Genomic DNA, 14,830 nt, shown 5'->3' with positions numbered 1-14,830 from the left:
CCTTAAGTAGCAATTCTTGTTCTGGCTGGGACAAGAAGCAGGAAATTCCAGCATCTTAGCCACCTTTTTTTTTTCTTTCAGATTAGTTTAGGGGTAGCCAACTAGATACAGAGGTGAGAAGAGAGCACAAAGTGGAGGAAGATCTCATGTTTCAAAACACAAAGCCTTGTGGGAGGAGAGCCTCCCGAACAGTGTTGGTGAACCCTTTAGAGATGCAGTGCTGGGCCCTGCCCCCACCCTACCCCTCAGACCAAGTGCTGTGCCTACATACCTCTCCAACACCAAGTGCAAGGCCCCACCACACCCCCTTTCCTCACCCAGGGAAAGGAGAAAGCCCTCCCATTGGCTGCTGGGCAGAGGGGTGGGGCATGAGAAAAAATGTCTTCAGGCATGGGGGAGAGGGGGAGAGGAGTGGCTCTGCTCTAGTCTCTCTGCCTTTCTAGTAGTGAACTTTGGATGGAGGGAGGGCAGCCATGAACCCACAGAGAGTGCTCTGCATATCATCTTTGGCGCCTGTGCCATAGGTTCGCCATCACTGTTCTGGGGGAAAGCTCTTGCCAGGGAGGCCTGGCCAGAGCAAGGAACAAGGGAGAATAATTCAGGGTTTGTAAGGAATTTCCCTGGGGTGGGAGGCAGCTTCTTATTTTAAGTAGTTCTTTCTTGCTAACAAGGCACCAGATTTCTTGTTTCTCTTTGCAAATGCAGTACTTGTGCTATCAGACTTTCTTAAATCTCTTTTCTCTTTCTCTTTGCTTGGAAGAAAGGTGCTGTTATTGCTGATGTTGTTTAGATGTTAAGTGATATACAACTCTTCACGACCCCATGGACTATACTATCCTGGAGGTTTTCTTGTCAAAAATACTGGGGTGGTTTTCTATTTCCTTCTGCAGTGGATTAATAACTGAGGTTAAGTGATTTGTCCAGGTTACATACCCAGTGAATGTCTAGAGGCTAGCTTTGAACTCAGATCTTCCTGAACCCAGGCCCATTGTTCTATCCACTGAACCAACTAGTTTGCCTAGGAAGGCATTATTATTATTCCCAATTTACAGATGAGAAAGAGGAGGCCCAGAAAAATGAAATGACTTACATAAGTGATGATCAGAACTTAAACTTAGGTCCTTTGGTCTTTTCTGTTGTTGGTGTTCAATCTTTTCAGTTGTGCCCAACTCTCTGTGACCCACTTTGGGGTTTTCTTGGCAAATATACTAGAGTGGTTTGCCATTTTCTTCTCCAGCTAATTTTACAGATGAGGATCTGAGGCCAACAGGGTTAAGTGACTTGCCCAGGGTCACACAGCTAGTATGTGTCTGAAGCCAGATTTGAACTCATGGAGATGATGAGTTGGCCTGACTCCAGGACTGGCCCTCTGTTGATTACACCACCTTCTGGTCTCCTAGTTCAGTGCTTGTCATATCCAGACAAAGGAGATATTTTATATGACCATTTTAGTTTTTATTAGCTCTTGGAAAACACTGACAAATATCATAAAAATGATAATATAACATTGTTTAGGTCACTGACAAAATCCTCCAAAGCCTTGTTATTGTCAAAAAGAATCTGACTTGGGGGCAGCTGGGTAGCTCAGTGGATTGAGAGCTAGCCCTAGAGAAGAGAGGTCCTAGGTTCAAATCTGGCCTCAGACACTTCCCAGCTGTGTGACCCTGGGCAAGTCACTTGACCCCCATTGCCTAGCCCTTACCACTCTTCTGCCTTGGAGTCAATGCTGTGTATTGGCTCCAAGACAGAAGGTAAGGGTTTAAAAAAAAAAAAAGAATCTGACTTACAAGGCCCTGGGAAAAGGATGAAAATTGAGGGTTGGCTAGTAGCTGGTGGTCACTAGTTGGCTGGAGGTCAGTATGCTGATCCTTTATTTATTGTCTAATGGGGATTTGTACAGGTGGATCTTGTTTTAAGCAAATCCTAATTTAGAAAAGCCAGATTTATTTTAAAAAATGAATTAGAAAGAGAAGATTCTCTTTATTTTATATCTGGGAGGCACTTTGGGAGAGAGTATGGTATACAGGGAAGAACACTGGCTTTGTAGTAAGAGGACACAGATGTGAATCCTAACTATACTGGGTGAAGTGACTTGGGACAAGTCACTTCATTTCAGCATCCTGCTCTGGTTATTGATTAAGAATTGAAAATAACCTTAGAGATCATTGACCCTCATTGACTGTCAAGATTCTCTGGTGTATTTAAAATCATTCATGGAACCTGAAATTTGAATACCTCAGAGAGGATCTGGAGCATACACTGTCTACAGTATTCCTTAAAAGCTATCACTTAGTCATCATTTGAAGACTGCTAGTGACAGGCGCTCCCTCCCTCTTGAATTCTCTCTTTGGATGATTTTAATTTCAGGAATCCTTACATTCACGTTCTAAACATAATTGACACACAAATTTTCTAAAAGGTAGTTTTTGCATAGAGGAAAGCATATGCTCTGGTCAAAACACACTATGCATTTCCCACCATCTCACTGTGATGAGGCATATTTGTGGCCACTTACAGTGACGAATTTATTGAGAGCTTACTGCAAACCTAGCATGCTGCTAAGTCTTATTTGTGTATTCAGGTGTACAAATATTTCTGGTTTTGCTTATCGTCTAGTCTGCCTCCTTATTTAATGTCTAAACTCTTCAAAGACAGGGACCACATTTTCTTCTGTTCTGGAAACCAATAATACCCAAGCAAAGTCATTTGTGCCAAGTAAGGACTAGTATGATATTTTTGTTGTTGTTGTTGGGAGGGGGGAGAAAAGTAGAATGAAATCTAATTTGTGGAGGGAGATTCCACACATAAAACCATAAGCAGGTCTAAACAAAAAAATAATCACATCACGGGCCTAGACGTAGGGTTGTAAAATCAAAGATTTAGATCTGGAAGGAACATCAGAGGGCATCTAATCCAACCCCCTCATTTTATATTATTAGAATGTTTCCAAAAGAACAATTTTCTCTAATGTCATTTCTATTTCAACTCTGGAATTTTTTTGTAAGTAGGTGACCTACTTAAGGCAATGATTAGTGCCCCACTTAAAACTCTTCCCATAGACTACAGTTAATATTCCATATTCGTTGCTAAAAGTCAAAGAGACACAATGGTTCTTTTTTTCTCCTTCCCATGCTTATTCAATTTAAACCTATTTTTTAAAAATCCAAATGTAGTAACCAAGCATTGCATTAGTATTTTCGTGTTAAAAGAATCAGAGGCTGGCCTTTAGTGCATTGTCAGTCTTCAGTGGAAGATTTATTTAAAGACAAGATTGAAAATCTTGTAAAAAAGAATGGATGGTTTAGGAGTGATCAGCAATGAAGAAGGGATTGCCCACCATGCTGAAATCATGTATTCAAGATCTTTATACCTCAAATTTATGAGTCATTAACAAGAGCAAACATCTCATCTAACAAAATTAAAAATGATCAAATGATCGAACATAAAACCACAAACTCTAAGTTATTATAGTTTGTAGCATCCCCTCTGGGGCTTCCCTTATCTTTCACTCACAGATTGGAATCCCAGAAGAGTGACTACCTCAAAGTTCAAGGTAATCTGTAAGTCAGGCTGCCCATTGTTTATGAGCCTCCACCTTTGACACTCATCCAGTAGACAGAATTAGTTCAAAGTAAAGGCATTTACTTTGCTTACTATTCATAAGAATAATAGTAGCAAAACATTTCTTCCTTAAGCCTAGGGTAAATTCTCACATCTACAAGATGTCAGTCAGAAGAGTAGGCAGATATTAAAGTATTCTAGTAGAGAACACACATGGCTTAGACACTCACACTTCTGGTCCTTGAGGGCCCTGACTTCCTTTCCTTTTCTGTGGTATCCTCACACTGCTCCCCAAAAGCTCAATTCCCCCTTTTTTTTTAAAGCCTTACCTTCCGTCTTGAAATCAATACTGATTGTATTGGTTCCAAGGCAGAAGAGTGGTAAGGGCTAGGCAATGGGGGTTAAGTGACTTGCCCAGGGTCACACAGATGGGAAATGTCTGAGGCCAGATTTGAACCCAGGACCTCCCATTTCTAGACCTGGCTCTCAATCCATTGAGCCACCCAGCTGCCCCCCAAAAGCTCAATTCCTGATAGCCAGAGGCTATCTCTTTTCTCAGTTTGTAGAAGTCACATTCCTCAAAGCCATCTCTTTCCTTTAAAAAAGCACCACTGGTGCATTGCCAAATCCTCAGCCAGTCAATGGCTAGCTGCCCTTTAATTCTATCAATTTTGAGAGGAGAATTGGTTCATACTTTGTAAGTGAATTAATGAAAAAGAATTAAGTACCGACTATGTGCCAAGCACTGGAGGCCCCAATGCAATGGAGATTCCCTGCCTTTACAGAGACCTTGCATTTTAATAGGAGGAAACCACATGTATAGATAGAGGAATGGTAGTCAGGGAAGGGTGTTTTGATCTAGAAAGTTCGAGATAGTTAGTGGAACAATAGGGCAGCCCACTGACCATGGTAAAAGGGAAAGAGTATGGATACATTTTTTACTTAATTTAAGACTTTAACACCTTAGGGGTTTTTTGTTACCTTTACCTGATCTTCTTTAATTTTACTAACTGAAGACATCAAGGCTCTCCTAATGGTCTCTTTCCCACTACAGGTTCAGTACAGCTTTGAGCCTTGGATGGATCTGTGATCTTGTTGATAGGAGTTCTCTTACAGTTGTACTGATCACAAGCCATTTGTGCTTTCTTAGCCTGTGTGCTTATCTCTTTCTTCCCATAAATCTTTCATAGGGATTCTCCCAAAGTGCTAGGAGACTTCCTCTTGATATCTCAATGTTGTGTGGACACCAAGAGAGGATATGAAGGATCTCAGAGACCATCTAGTCCAACTTCTTTATTTTCATAGGTGAGGAAACAAAAGTCCAGAAAGATCAGGCCACTTACCCAAAGTCAATCAGGTAGAAAACCTTAGAAGCAGGATTTGAACCCATGTCCTCTGAATCTTGAACTAGTGCTCTTTCCATTGTACCCTGTCTCTGATGACATCCACTCATCAAAGAAAACAAGTATATTTAACATAGAATAGCAGAAACTCCAACACATATTTATAAAGCTCTTACTTTGTACAAGCTATCATGCTTCCACAAAATCAATGATATAGAGCCGGAAGGACCTTTAAGAGGCATCTAGTTTTACTTCTCTCATATGCTCATTTTTACAGATAAGGAAACCGAGGCCTAGAGAATTTAAGTACCTTTCTAAAAGTCACATTACTAAATGGAAGGATGATTTCAAATATATTGTTGCCAATACAATGATTTCAAATATATCATTCTTTCTACTATATTATGCTGCTTTGCAAAAAGAGACAGAAAAAATAGGACAGAGGACAAGAGGGAGGTATTACAAAGTAGGATGTTATCTTTTTAGAATTGAAATGAACTCAAAATCCTTTGTAGGAGAGCTAAGCACTTTTTCCTCTATGGATTATAAGTTTCATGAGGGCAGAGTCCAAGTTTTATTTATTCTTCCTTCTACGTTAATGTCTGGCACATGACCCTGTAGCCATAGTAGTTAGTAGTAGTTTCATAAACATCTATTTAACAAATGAATGAATTCCCCTGCCGTCACCACAGTGTAGTCGCTTGTTAGTCACAGTCGTAACGTGTGTGAGACAGGGACTGGCCAATAAGGCCCAAGCCTTAGAATATACTCATCGTTCCTTCCTGCTGCTAACCCACACGGAGACTTGGAGAGCCTCCTGAGAATTTATGACAGAGGGGTCTTTTCCCTCCCTCCCTCAGAGCATGTACAGGTATCCTGTTTGTTTCTATCAGCCTACTGGGTGGTGATTAAAAACAAAACAAATCATTTTTTTTTAAACTAGCACCTGTGCCAGAACTGAGTGTGCATACACACAAAAGGCCTGAATGAATGGAAGAACTCTCTTCCCTGACATTGTCAGGCAAGAGTTGCTATGAGCCTCCAAGGAGGGGGAGAGGCTTTATCTCCCTATCTGGGATATCATGTGCCTGCCAGGGTGCTGCTATTTCTTTTTCCTTTGTGTTTGGTTTTTTCCTGGTCTTAAATGACTGTGAGTCAGAGTCAGAACAAACCAAGTTTTGACATTGTGAGCTTCAAGTGATCAGAAAATCCGTTAGTGGTCCAGCAACTGGAGTTTACAGTAGAATTTTGGGTATGTGTGGCAGCAGAGCCTGGTCAAGAGGGATTTTTTGACCTAACCCAGTAACAAATCAAGTGAGGAATCAAGACCCTGTTGACTTAGAAAAAACACAAGGCTATTAAATAGACAGAAAAAACCACTCTTTAATCAAAGGAAAGGGGTTCAATGCGATAGTAGACCTCTACACAGAGCTGTGCGCCACACGCCTACACAGAGTCGGAGGATTGAACTCTGGTCACTCTGGACACTGACCCCTGGGAAAGCCAACTTGCTAGATTGGACAATTCCAAGGAGCCATTAAAGTTGGGGAGCTTAAATACCTTTCTAGGTGAAACATGGGGGCTGAGGATGAGAGGGACAGTTGATTGACTTTACAATGGTAATAAAGGAAAATGAGGAGTTCCAGACAGGAATAACAGTGAGGGGCTGATGCTTTACAATGAACACAAAATGGGGGGGAGGGGGGGACCCAGCCAAGGACTGGGCCATCTTGGCAGAGACTTTGGTCTAAGGGGAGAAACCATTGGGATGAAAGAGATACTTAACATCTGATGGAAAAGTTACTCAAACTACCTTAGGATCTATTGTTAGTATGAGACTGGTGAAGTAGGACTTTCCTTCAGGGAGGAACTCTCATGGGATGAGGTGAAAGCCTCAAGTGTACATCTTTCTAGGCTACAAGATTGGGGGGCTTCTAGATTCCATGTTGACAACCCCATGTCCTGTCAGCAAAGGAGTGACTTGACAAGGCCATACTTAGAAATGACTAGAGGAAGAGTTGATAGTAAGCAACTTGTTTCATGTCCCTAAGGTCCAAGGTCATGGTGCCCAGTGGGCTCCCAGTTTCTGAGGTTATGAAACCTCTGTTTTTGCAATGCCTTCTCAGTAAATATCACTTTGTAAAAAGTAAATGGTGTTACTTACATTGAGGAAAGATCAGTTATAGATTGGTATTGGGGAGATATGAGTCTGGTAATTGATATTGAAGGGCGCACACTACGTGGGAGATTTTGAATGGAATTATTAGAATGAATTAGAATGAAAATATTAGAAAAGTCCAACCACTCAGAAATTACCCATAGAATGTGGGTGGGGGAAGGAGTCAAGCTCTAGGCATCTGAGTCATCAGGGGAGGTTCAGAGAGTGAATCTAGAGCCTATGTACAACAAAACCATAAAATTCCCCTAGTATTTTAAATGGCCACAAATCACTAAACTGAATATTCAGAGTAACAGAATTGGGCAATTGCTGGAAGGTTAATTTTAAAGGATGGGTTGAGGCTGAGACTTTTAGAAGCCAAAGGGCAATTCCTTAGCACAAAGTGAAATGATAACAGTTTAGAGGACAATAGGTCATAAAAGAAATCCAGGAAACCAAAGAAAAAGTGGAATGGGGAATAGTAATGAGTCTTTTTAAGCTTTCTCATATCTAAAGCCAACCAGGTGGTTAAGGACAGAATTGCAAGGTTAGAATTTCATCACTGTTCTTAGCACCTGGAGCTTACCTTGCAAAAACTGGCAGACATAGATTATTTCAGTGAGTTTTCTCATGAGACTGTTAAGTGTATGCACTCTTATCCATAATACATTACTTTAAAACCTTTGTAATGTCTTTTGTTTTTAAAAGATAGACAAAGAAAAAATGTTCATTAAAACCAAATCCACTAGCATAGACTACATTCCCCACCCAGAATCCCCTACCTTTCCATGATATATTATTAACAAATCTGGAGATGTAAAGAAAAAAAAATTTTTTAACCCTTACCTTCCATTTTAGAATCAATACTGTGTATTTGTTCCAAGGCAGAAGAGTGGTAAGGGCTAGGCAATGGGGGTTAAGTGACTTGCCCAGGGTCACACAGCTGGGAAGTGTCTGTGGCCATATTTGAACCCAGGACCTTCCCATCTCTAGGCCTGGCTCTCAATCCACTGAGCTATCTAGCTTCACATCTCCAGATTTGTTAATAATATATCATGGAAAGGTAGGGGATTCTGGGTGGGGAATGTAGTCTATGCTAGTGGATTTGGTTTTAATGAACATTTTTTCTTTGTCTATCTTTTAAAAACAAAAGACATTACAAAGGAAATTTTTGAGAGGTATGGCAGGCACAAATATTCACATTTCATTTTGATGACGAAAATTTCTTTCTATAGCTTTCCACCTTTATGAAAAAAAATGGAATAAGGGAGGGGGAAAAGTCTTTAATGCTATATAATCTCACATTCAAGTGTTCTCCTGTTGTCTCATTGCAGGGTTGAGGTGACTCTGGGTTCTCTTAAGGCTATGTAGGCAGAATGTTTGCTCTGGCAGATCTCACCAGCTGGGATTTGGTGATAGATTGCATGTCTGTAGTATAAAGGCCAGCCTTGCTAAATTCAGACAACATCATTGGAAGAACAGGAGGTGGGGGTGGAGGTTTCACTAGATGATCTCAAAGGTTCCTTCTAGCTCTGAGTCCCATGATCCTTAGTGTTCTGGTCAGGTTCAGATGCCAAAGAATACAAGTCTCACACTAAATTGATCCAACTGTAGTGTATAGTGAATAATATATAAACCTTGTACTCGGACAGAATATGCATACTCCTACTGAGGAGGTATAAGGAGAGGGGCACAAGGACCTCACTGCCTAGTCTTTGTCTAGTCCAGGGTAGTGAATTTGCATAGGTACCTGCTCCAAAATATGGGTTATCCTGACACAGCTTTATCATCTGTGGCAGGACCACAAATTCTAGAGGCTATTTAGTTTAATTTTCTCATTGATGCCTCTTGTTTTTTAAGTCCTATTAATTTTTGAACATATATTTTTCCCTTTCCTCCTACTCAATAAGCAAACTCTTGTAAAAAAATACTTAAAAAGAAAAACAAATTCAACAAAACCAACAGACAGTATTATATAATACTCTATACCTGGAGTCCCCTACTTATAGCAAAGAGTGGGAGGTTAATTTTTTCAAATTTTTTCTGGGGCCAAAACTGGTTATTATAATTTTATATGGCATTTGGTTTTGTTTTTCTGTTCTTCCCATTTACATTGCTGTAATCCTTGTGTTTTCTTGGTTCTGTTTACTTCATGATATATTAATTAATATTAAACCCCATTTTTTCTGAATCTTTATATCTACTATTCCTTATGTAAATAATATCCTTTCACATTTGTGCACCACAATTTATTTAGCCTTTCTCCAACCAATGAGCACCTATTTTGTTTCTAGTTTTGTGTTGCCATGAAAAAAACAATGCTTTAAATATCTTTCTACTTGATTTTTCTCTCCTTGGAGGTATATGCCGAACAGTGGGATTTCTCTGTAAAAAGTGTAAGCATTTTAGTGGCAGTCTGTCTTAATAACAGATTGCTTCCCAGGATGGTTGAAACAATTCATAGCATCCGTAATAGTGCCCTGGTGTGCCTCTTTCTAGCAGTCAACAAACAATTTATTTGTTACTGTTTTCTCAAGGGGATGTTTGGTTTTGTAGTGAGGTAAACAAATTCACTACTGGGGTAGCTAGGTGGTGAAGTGGATAGAGCACCTGGGCCTGGAGTCAGGAAGACATTTTGGTGAGTTCGAATTTGGTCTTAGACACTAGTTATGTGACCCTGTACAAGTCCCTTGACCCTGTTTGCCTCAGTTTCCTCATCAGTAAAACAGACTGGAAAAGAAATGGGAAACTAGTATCTTTGCCAAAAAAAAAATCCCCAAATGGGCCATTAAGAACTGAAAATTGACTGAACAACAACAAACAAGGATTGAAGCTTCTTGCAAATGTGAACATTTGATCATTAAAAACTGAGGTTTTTAGGATTCCTTTAGTACTCATAGATATTCTTAAGTCACTATAGCTGTTTCTATTTTGTCTCTGATTGAAGGGGCTGACCTAACAATCCTGCATCAGTTAGGCTAGCATCTAGGTAACAATTTGACTCTCAAAAAGAGAAAGTATTGTTTAATAAAAAGTGTGCTTGATTTTGAAGTCAAATGATCAAATTTCAAATCAGCTGGTTATTATGAGTGAAAACTTAATGAACTATTTAGCTTTTCTTAACCTCAATTTCTTCATCTACAAAATCAGGCTCTTGGGCAAGATTATCTCCAGAGTTCCTTCCTGCTATGAATTCTTGAAAATGGACTATTGTGTTGTAAAAGGGGTTTCAATTTGTGTCAAGTAGGGAACAAATTAATGCATTCCTTTATTAGTAGTACCATATTTAAAAATTCAAAGACAAATTTTCCCCAATTACATATCATAGTAATTTTCTACATATGATTTCCAAAATTATAAGATCCAAACCATCTCCCTCCATCCTTTCCCTCCCCTCATTTAAAGATGGTAAGCAATTTAATCTGGGTCAAACAAATATAATCATGCAAAACACATTTCAGTATTGGTCATTGTCATAAGAGCACGCAAATAGAAAACCAAAACCCCCAATAAAACTGCAAATACATTGATGTATAAAAGATGATATGGGGGGCAGCTGGGTAGCTCAGTGGATTGAGAACCAGGCCTAGAGAAGAGAGGTCCTAGGTTCAAATCCGGCCTCAGCCACTTCCTAGCTGTGTGACCCTGGGCAAGTCATTTGACCCCCATTGCCTAGCCCTTACCACTCTTCTGCCTTGGAGCCAATACACAGTATTGACTCCAAGATGAAAGGTAAGGGTTTAAAAAAAAATTAAAAAAAAAAAAAGATGATATGCTTTGATCTGCATCTATCTGACACCAACAGTTCTTTCTCTGGAAGTGGATAGCATTCCTGCCATTTGAATTGTCCCAGATTATTGCATTGTTGAGAGTAGGTAAGTTTTTCACAGTTGATCATCATACAATATTGCTGTTACTATGTACAGTGTTCTCTCAGTTCTGCTTATTTTGCTCTGCATAGGTTTATGGAGATCTTTCCAGCTTTTTCTTTCTTTTTTTAAACCCTTACCTTCTGTCTTGGAGTCAATACTGTGTATTGGTTCCAAGGCAGAAGAGTGGTGAGGGCTAGGCAATGGGGGTCAAGTGACTTGCCCAGGGTCACACAGCTGGGAAGTGTCTGAGGCCAGATTTGAACCGAGGACCTCCTGTCTCTAGGCCTGGCTCTCAATCCTCTGAGCTACCCAGCTGCCCCACTTTCTAGCTTTTTTCTGAAATCATCCTCCATATCATTTCTTATAGCATGATAGTATTCCATCATCAATATGTACCACAATTTGTTTAGCCATTCCCCAACTGATATCCCCTCCATTTCCAGTTCTTTGCTACCATAAAAAGTGTTGCTATAAATATTTTTATACAGTTAAATCCTCTCCTCTTTTTAAATGATCTCTTCTGGATATAGACCCAATAGTAGTATTACCGGATCAAAGGGTATGGTACAGTTTATTGGCCCTTTGGGCATAGTTCCAAATTGCTCTTCAGAATGGTTGGATCAGCTCACAACTCCATGAACAATAATAGTACCTTTTAAATGAAAAGTATTAGCAACACAAAGCATACCCTAAAAGCAGTTCTTGGTGGTTTTGTTGACTCCTTTAGAAGTTTGGTGAAGCTTTTGGATCTTGATATCTGGCCAGTTATGGTGCAAAGCATCTATAGGTAGGAGGGTGTCTATCAAGTTTGATTGAGCAGTGGGTCTAATAACTAGGGTAATTTTGAAATACTGATGAGATTTAACTGTATTTCAAGGTATCTGTAACTGTAACATGATGTCTGTGAAAATATCTGTGATTTCTTTAGGTAATAAAGACACAAGAACTGTGACTTCTGTGGCTTGTTGCCTACCTTCATCATGGAAGAAAATGCTAAATCTAAGTTAGAAGTTAGTAAAAATCAAGATTTCCTCATACATACAAGTTCATAGACCCTTGAAATCCATCCATGGATCTTTTGAGGATTTATGGTCTTCAAGATAAGATCTTCTTGTTTTAAAGGCTTTCTTTTGGTAAAAAGTCTATCTTTTAAAAAACTTAACCTATTGTCTTAGTGTTCATTCTAAGTCAGAAGAGTGGTAATAAGTGACTTGTCTAGGGTCACACAGCTAGGAAGTGTCTGAGGTCATATTTGAACCCAGGACCTCCCAACTCCAGGCCTGATGCTCTATCTACTGTGCTATCTACCTGCCCCTAGTAAGACGTCTTTTTTAAGATTCCCTTGATAAATTCAATATTTCATTGATTATTAATGTTAGGCAAGCATAAAATAGAAATATATGTATATGTATATATATATATATATATATATATATATATATATATATATATAGAGAGAGAGAGAGAGAGAGAGAGAGAGAGAGAGAGAGAGAGAGAGAGATACTACCTGAGTCAGGTGGTACAGTGGATAGAACACTGGGCTTGGAAGCATTTTGTTAAGTTCAAATCTAGCTTCAAACACTGAGTGACCCTGAGTAAGTCACTTAACCCTGTTTACCTCAGTTTCCTCATTTCTAAAATGAGCTGTTGAAGGAATGGCAAACCACTTATCTTTTCCAAGAAAACCCCAAATGGGGTCACAAAGTGAAAATGACTGAAATGATCTAACAACAGTAACATGCTACCTGAAAGTATTCATCATTGTCTGAAAAGATGTGCTATTCAAAGTCTAAATGGAAGAGAGACTTCCCAGACATTGTATGTTTCTCCAATTTGCAGATGTCATTATACTGATTTCATCAAACTCTTGAATATTACAGAAATTGCTTTAGTGAGATTTATAATGACTCAAGAGATTGGTCTAACAATCAAAATAGGAAAATTAGATGGATTAAAAAATTCTTATTGTCCAGACCTTGATATTCAGTTACATGGCCAAGCCAGACTACTCAGTATAACTAATCATTTATTTGGGAGAGGAACTGTAGACATATAGTGAATTAGACCTGGAAATGAATACTAGTAATGTTTTGATAATAGCATGCATAAAGTACTTGAAAGTTTGCAAAGTGCTTTACATATGTTACCTATTTCTCATTTGATCTTCACAACTACCACAGGAGCTAAAGGTTATTATTATTCCCATTTTACAGGTGGGAAACTGAAACAGATAGGTTAATTGAATTACCCACACTCATACCAAGGAAATATTTGAGGCAAGATTTGAACTCAGATCTTCCTATTTCCATGTTTAACACTGTATCTACTATACCACTTAAATAAGAGGAAGATAGTGGTCTGCATTAAATTGGGAAATAGTAAGTCTAAGTTCCTCCTTAGCACAAAGTTTTCTTTTTTTTTTTTTAAACCCTTACCTTCTGTCTTGGAGTCAATACTGTGCATTGGCTCCAAGGCAGAAGAGTGGTAAGGGCTAGGCAATGGGGGTCAAGTGACTTGCCCAGGGTCACACAGCTGTTCTTTTTTTTTTGTAAGATATAGAAAACAAATAATAGTATGGTACAACGGAAAGAGCAGTAGATCTGGAGATGGAGGACCTGGGTATCAATCTCTATTCTGTCTTCCTTGACACTGAATAAGTAACTTAATTTCTCTTGGCCTTATGTTCTTCCTCTATAAAATGAGAAGGTTGGATTAGATGCTCTCTCAGGTCCCTTCCAATTCTTCCTCTATGGACCTATGATCCTGGAAGTGCTCTATGGTTGTAAATCTTGAAATACCATAGTCTCTGAAGAATTGTGTATTTTATTTTATGTATTTTAAAAGGTCATTCTGAAAAAGGATCCCTAGGCTTCACTAGACTACCTAAGGAGTCAAGGATACCAAAAAATGTTAGGAGTTCTTGGTGTTAAGGCCATTATTGAGGAATTGTATGACCTGACAAAGGAGATCTACTGAGAGTGTGGTGTGAAAGAGTGAGGGCTAATATGTGGATATAACCTGATGGTTTCAATAGCCCATGCAAATTGCAAAAAAGACCTAGATGAAGGTTACTGACATTTGAGGTTGCTCCACTATGGAGAATGAATGGAAGAACCTGGACAATAGTCATACAGGATGAGAAGACATGGATGAGCTAAGATCAGTACTGATGATATGAATTCCGACATCCATGAATTCACAGATACCCTGAAGTATAATGAAATCACATTTCTATATCATTTCATGGTTTACTTGATTTACATATAATAGTCCTGCAAATTTTATAGTAGAGAAAACTGAGACTCATCAGGTTGGCTCAAGATCATGAAGATAGGAAATGTCAGAGCAAAGATACAGGCCCAAGCCTCCTGACTCTCAATCCAGGCTTCCAGAGTGGTTCTGTATGACCTGTTCATTTTTTGAGTTAACTTTGCTTTCTAAACAACATTGAAAATCTCATCCATTTGAAGAACTGCCAAGAATCAGCAAAACAAAATAACAACTTGTAAAACACTTTGTGTTCCAGATGTCATATATAAAGAAGGAGATGAGGATTAAAGCTACTGGGATTTCAGTGTCTTTTTCAGGGGCAAAGGAAATTATTTCCTTTAATTTTCCCTTAGGTACTTAACTAAGGATAGCTCATGTCCTAATTATAAGAGAGAACAAGGAAGAGTTTTAAATAGCCAGCCTGGTTTATACAGTACCTAATACCTGTAATTAACAAGGGCCTTTTCTCAAGTAATTGCATATTTGTGAGCATAGAATCCTATCATCCCTTTATGCTCATGTAAACAAGATCTGGTGAAACACCAGAAATTACAAAGAAAGTTAAGAGGCTTCTCATTTGTGACAAAAATTTTTTGCATTTATTTTCTTTCTATTTCTAGTGTAAA

This window comes from Monodelphis domestica, chromosome 1 (genome assembly GCF_027887165.1).
Source record: "Monodelphis domestica isolate mMonDom1 chromosome 1, mMonDom1.pri, whole genome shotgun sequence".
NCBI classification, from domain to species: Eukaryota; Metazoa; Chordata; class Mammalia; order Didelphimorphia; family Didelphidae; genus Monodelphis; species Monodelphis domestica.
Note: the sequence above shows the minus strand (reverse complement) of the source record.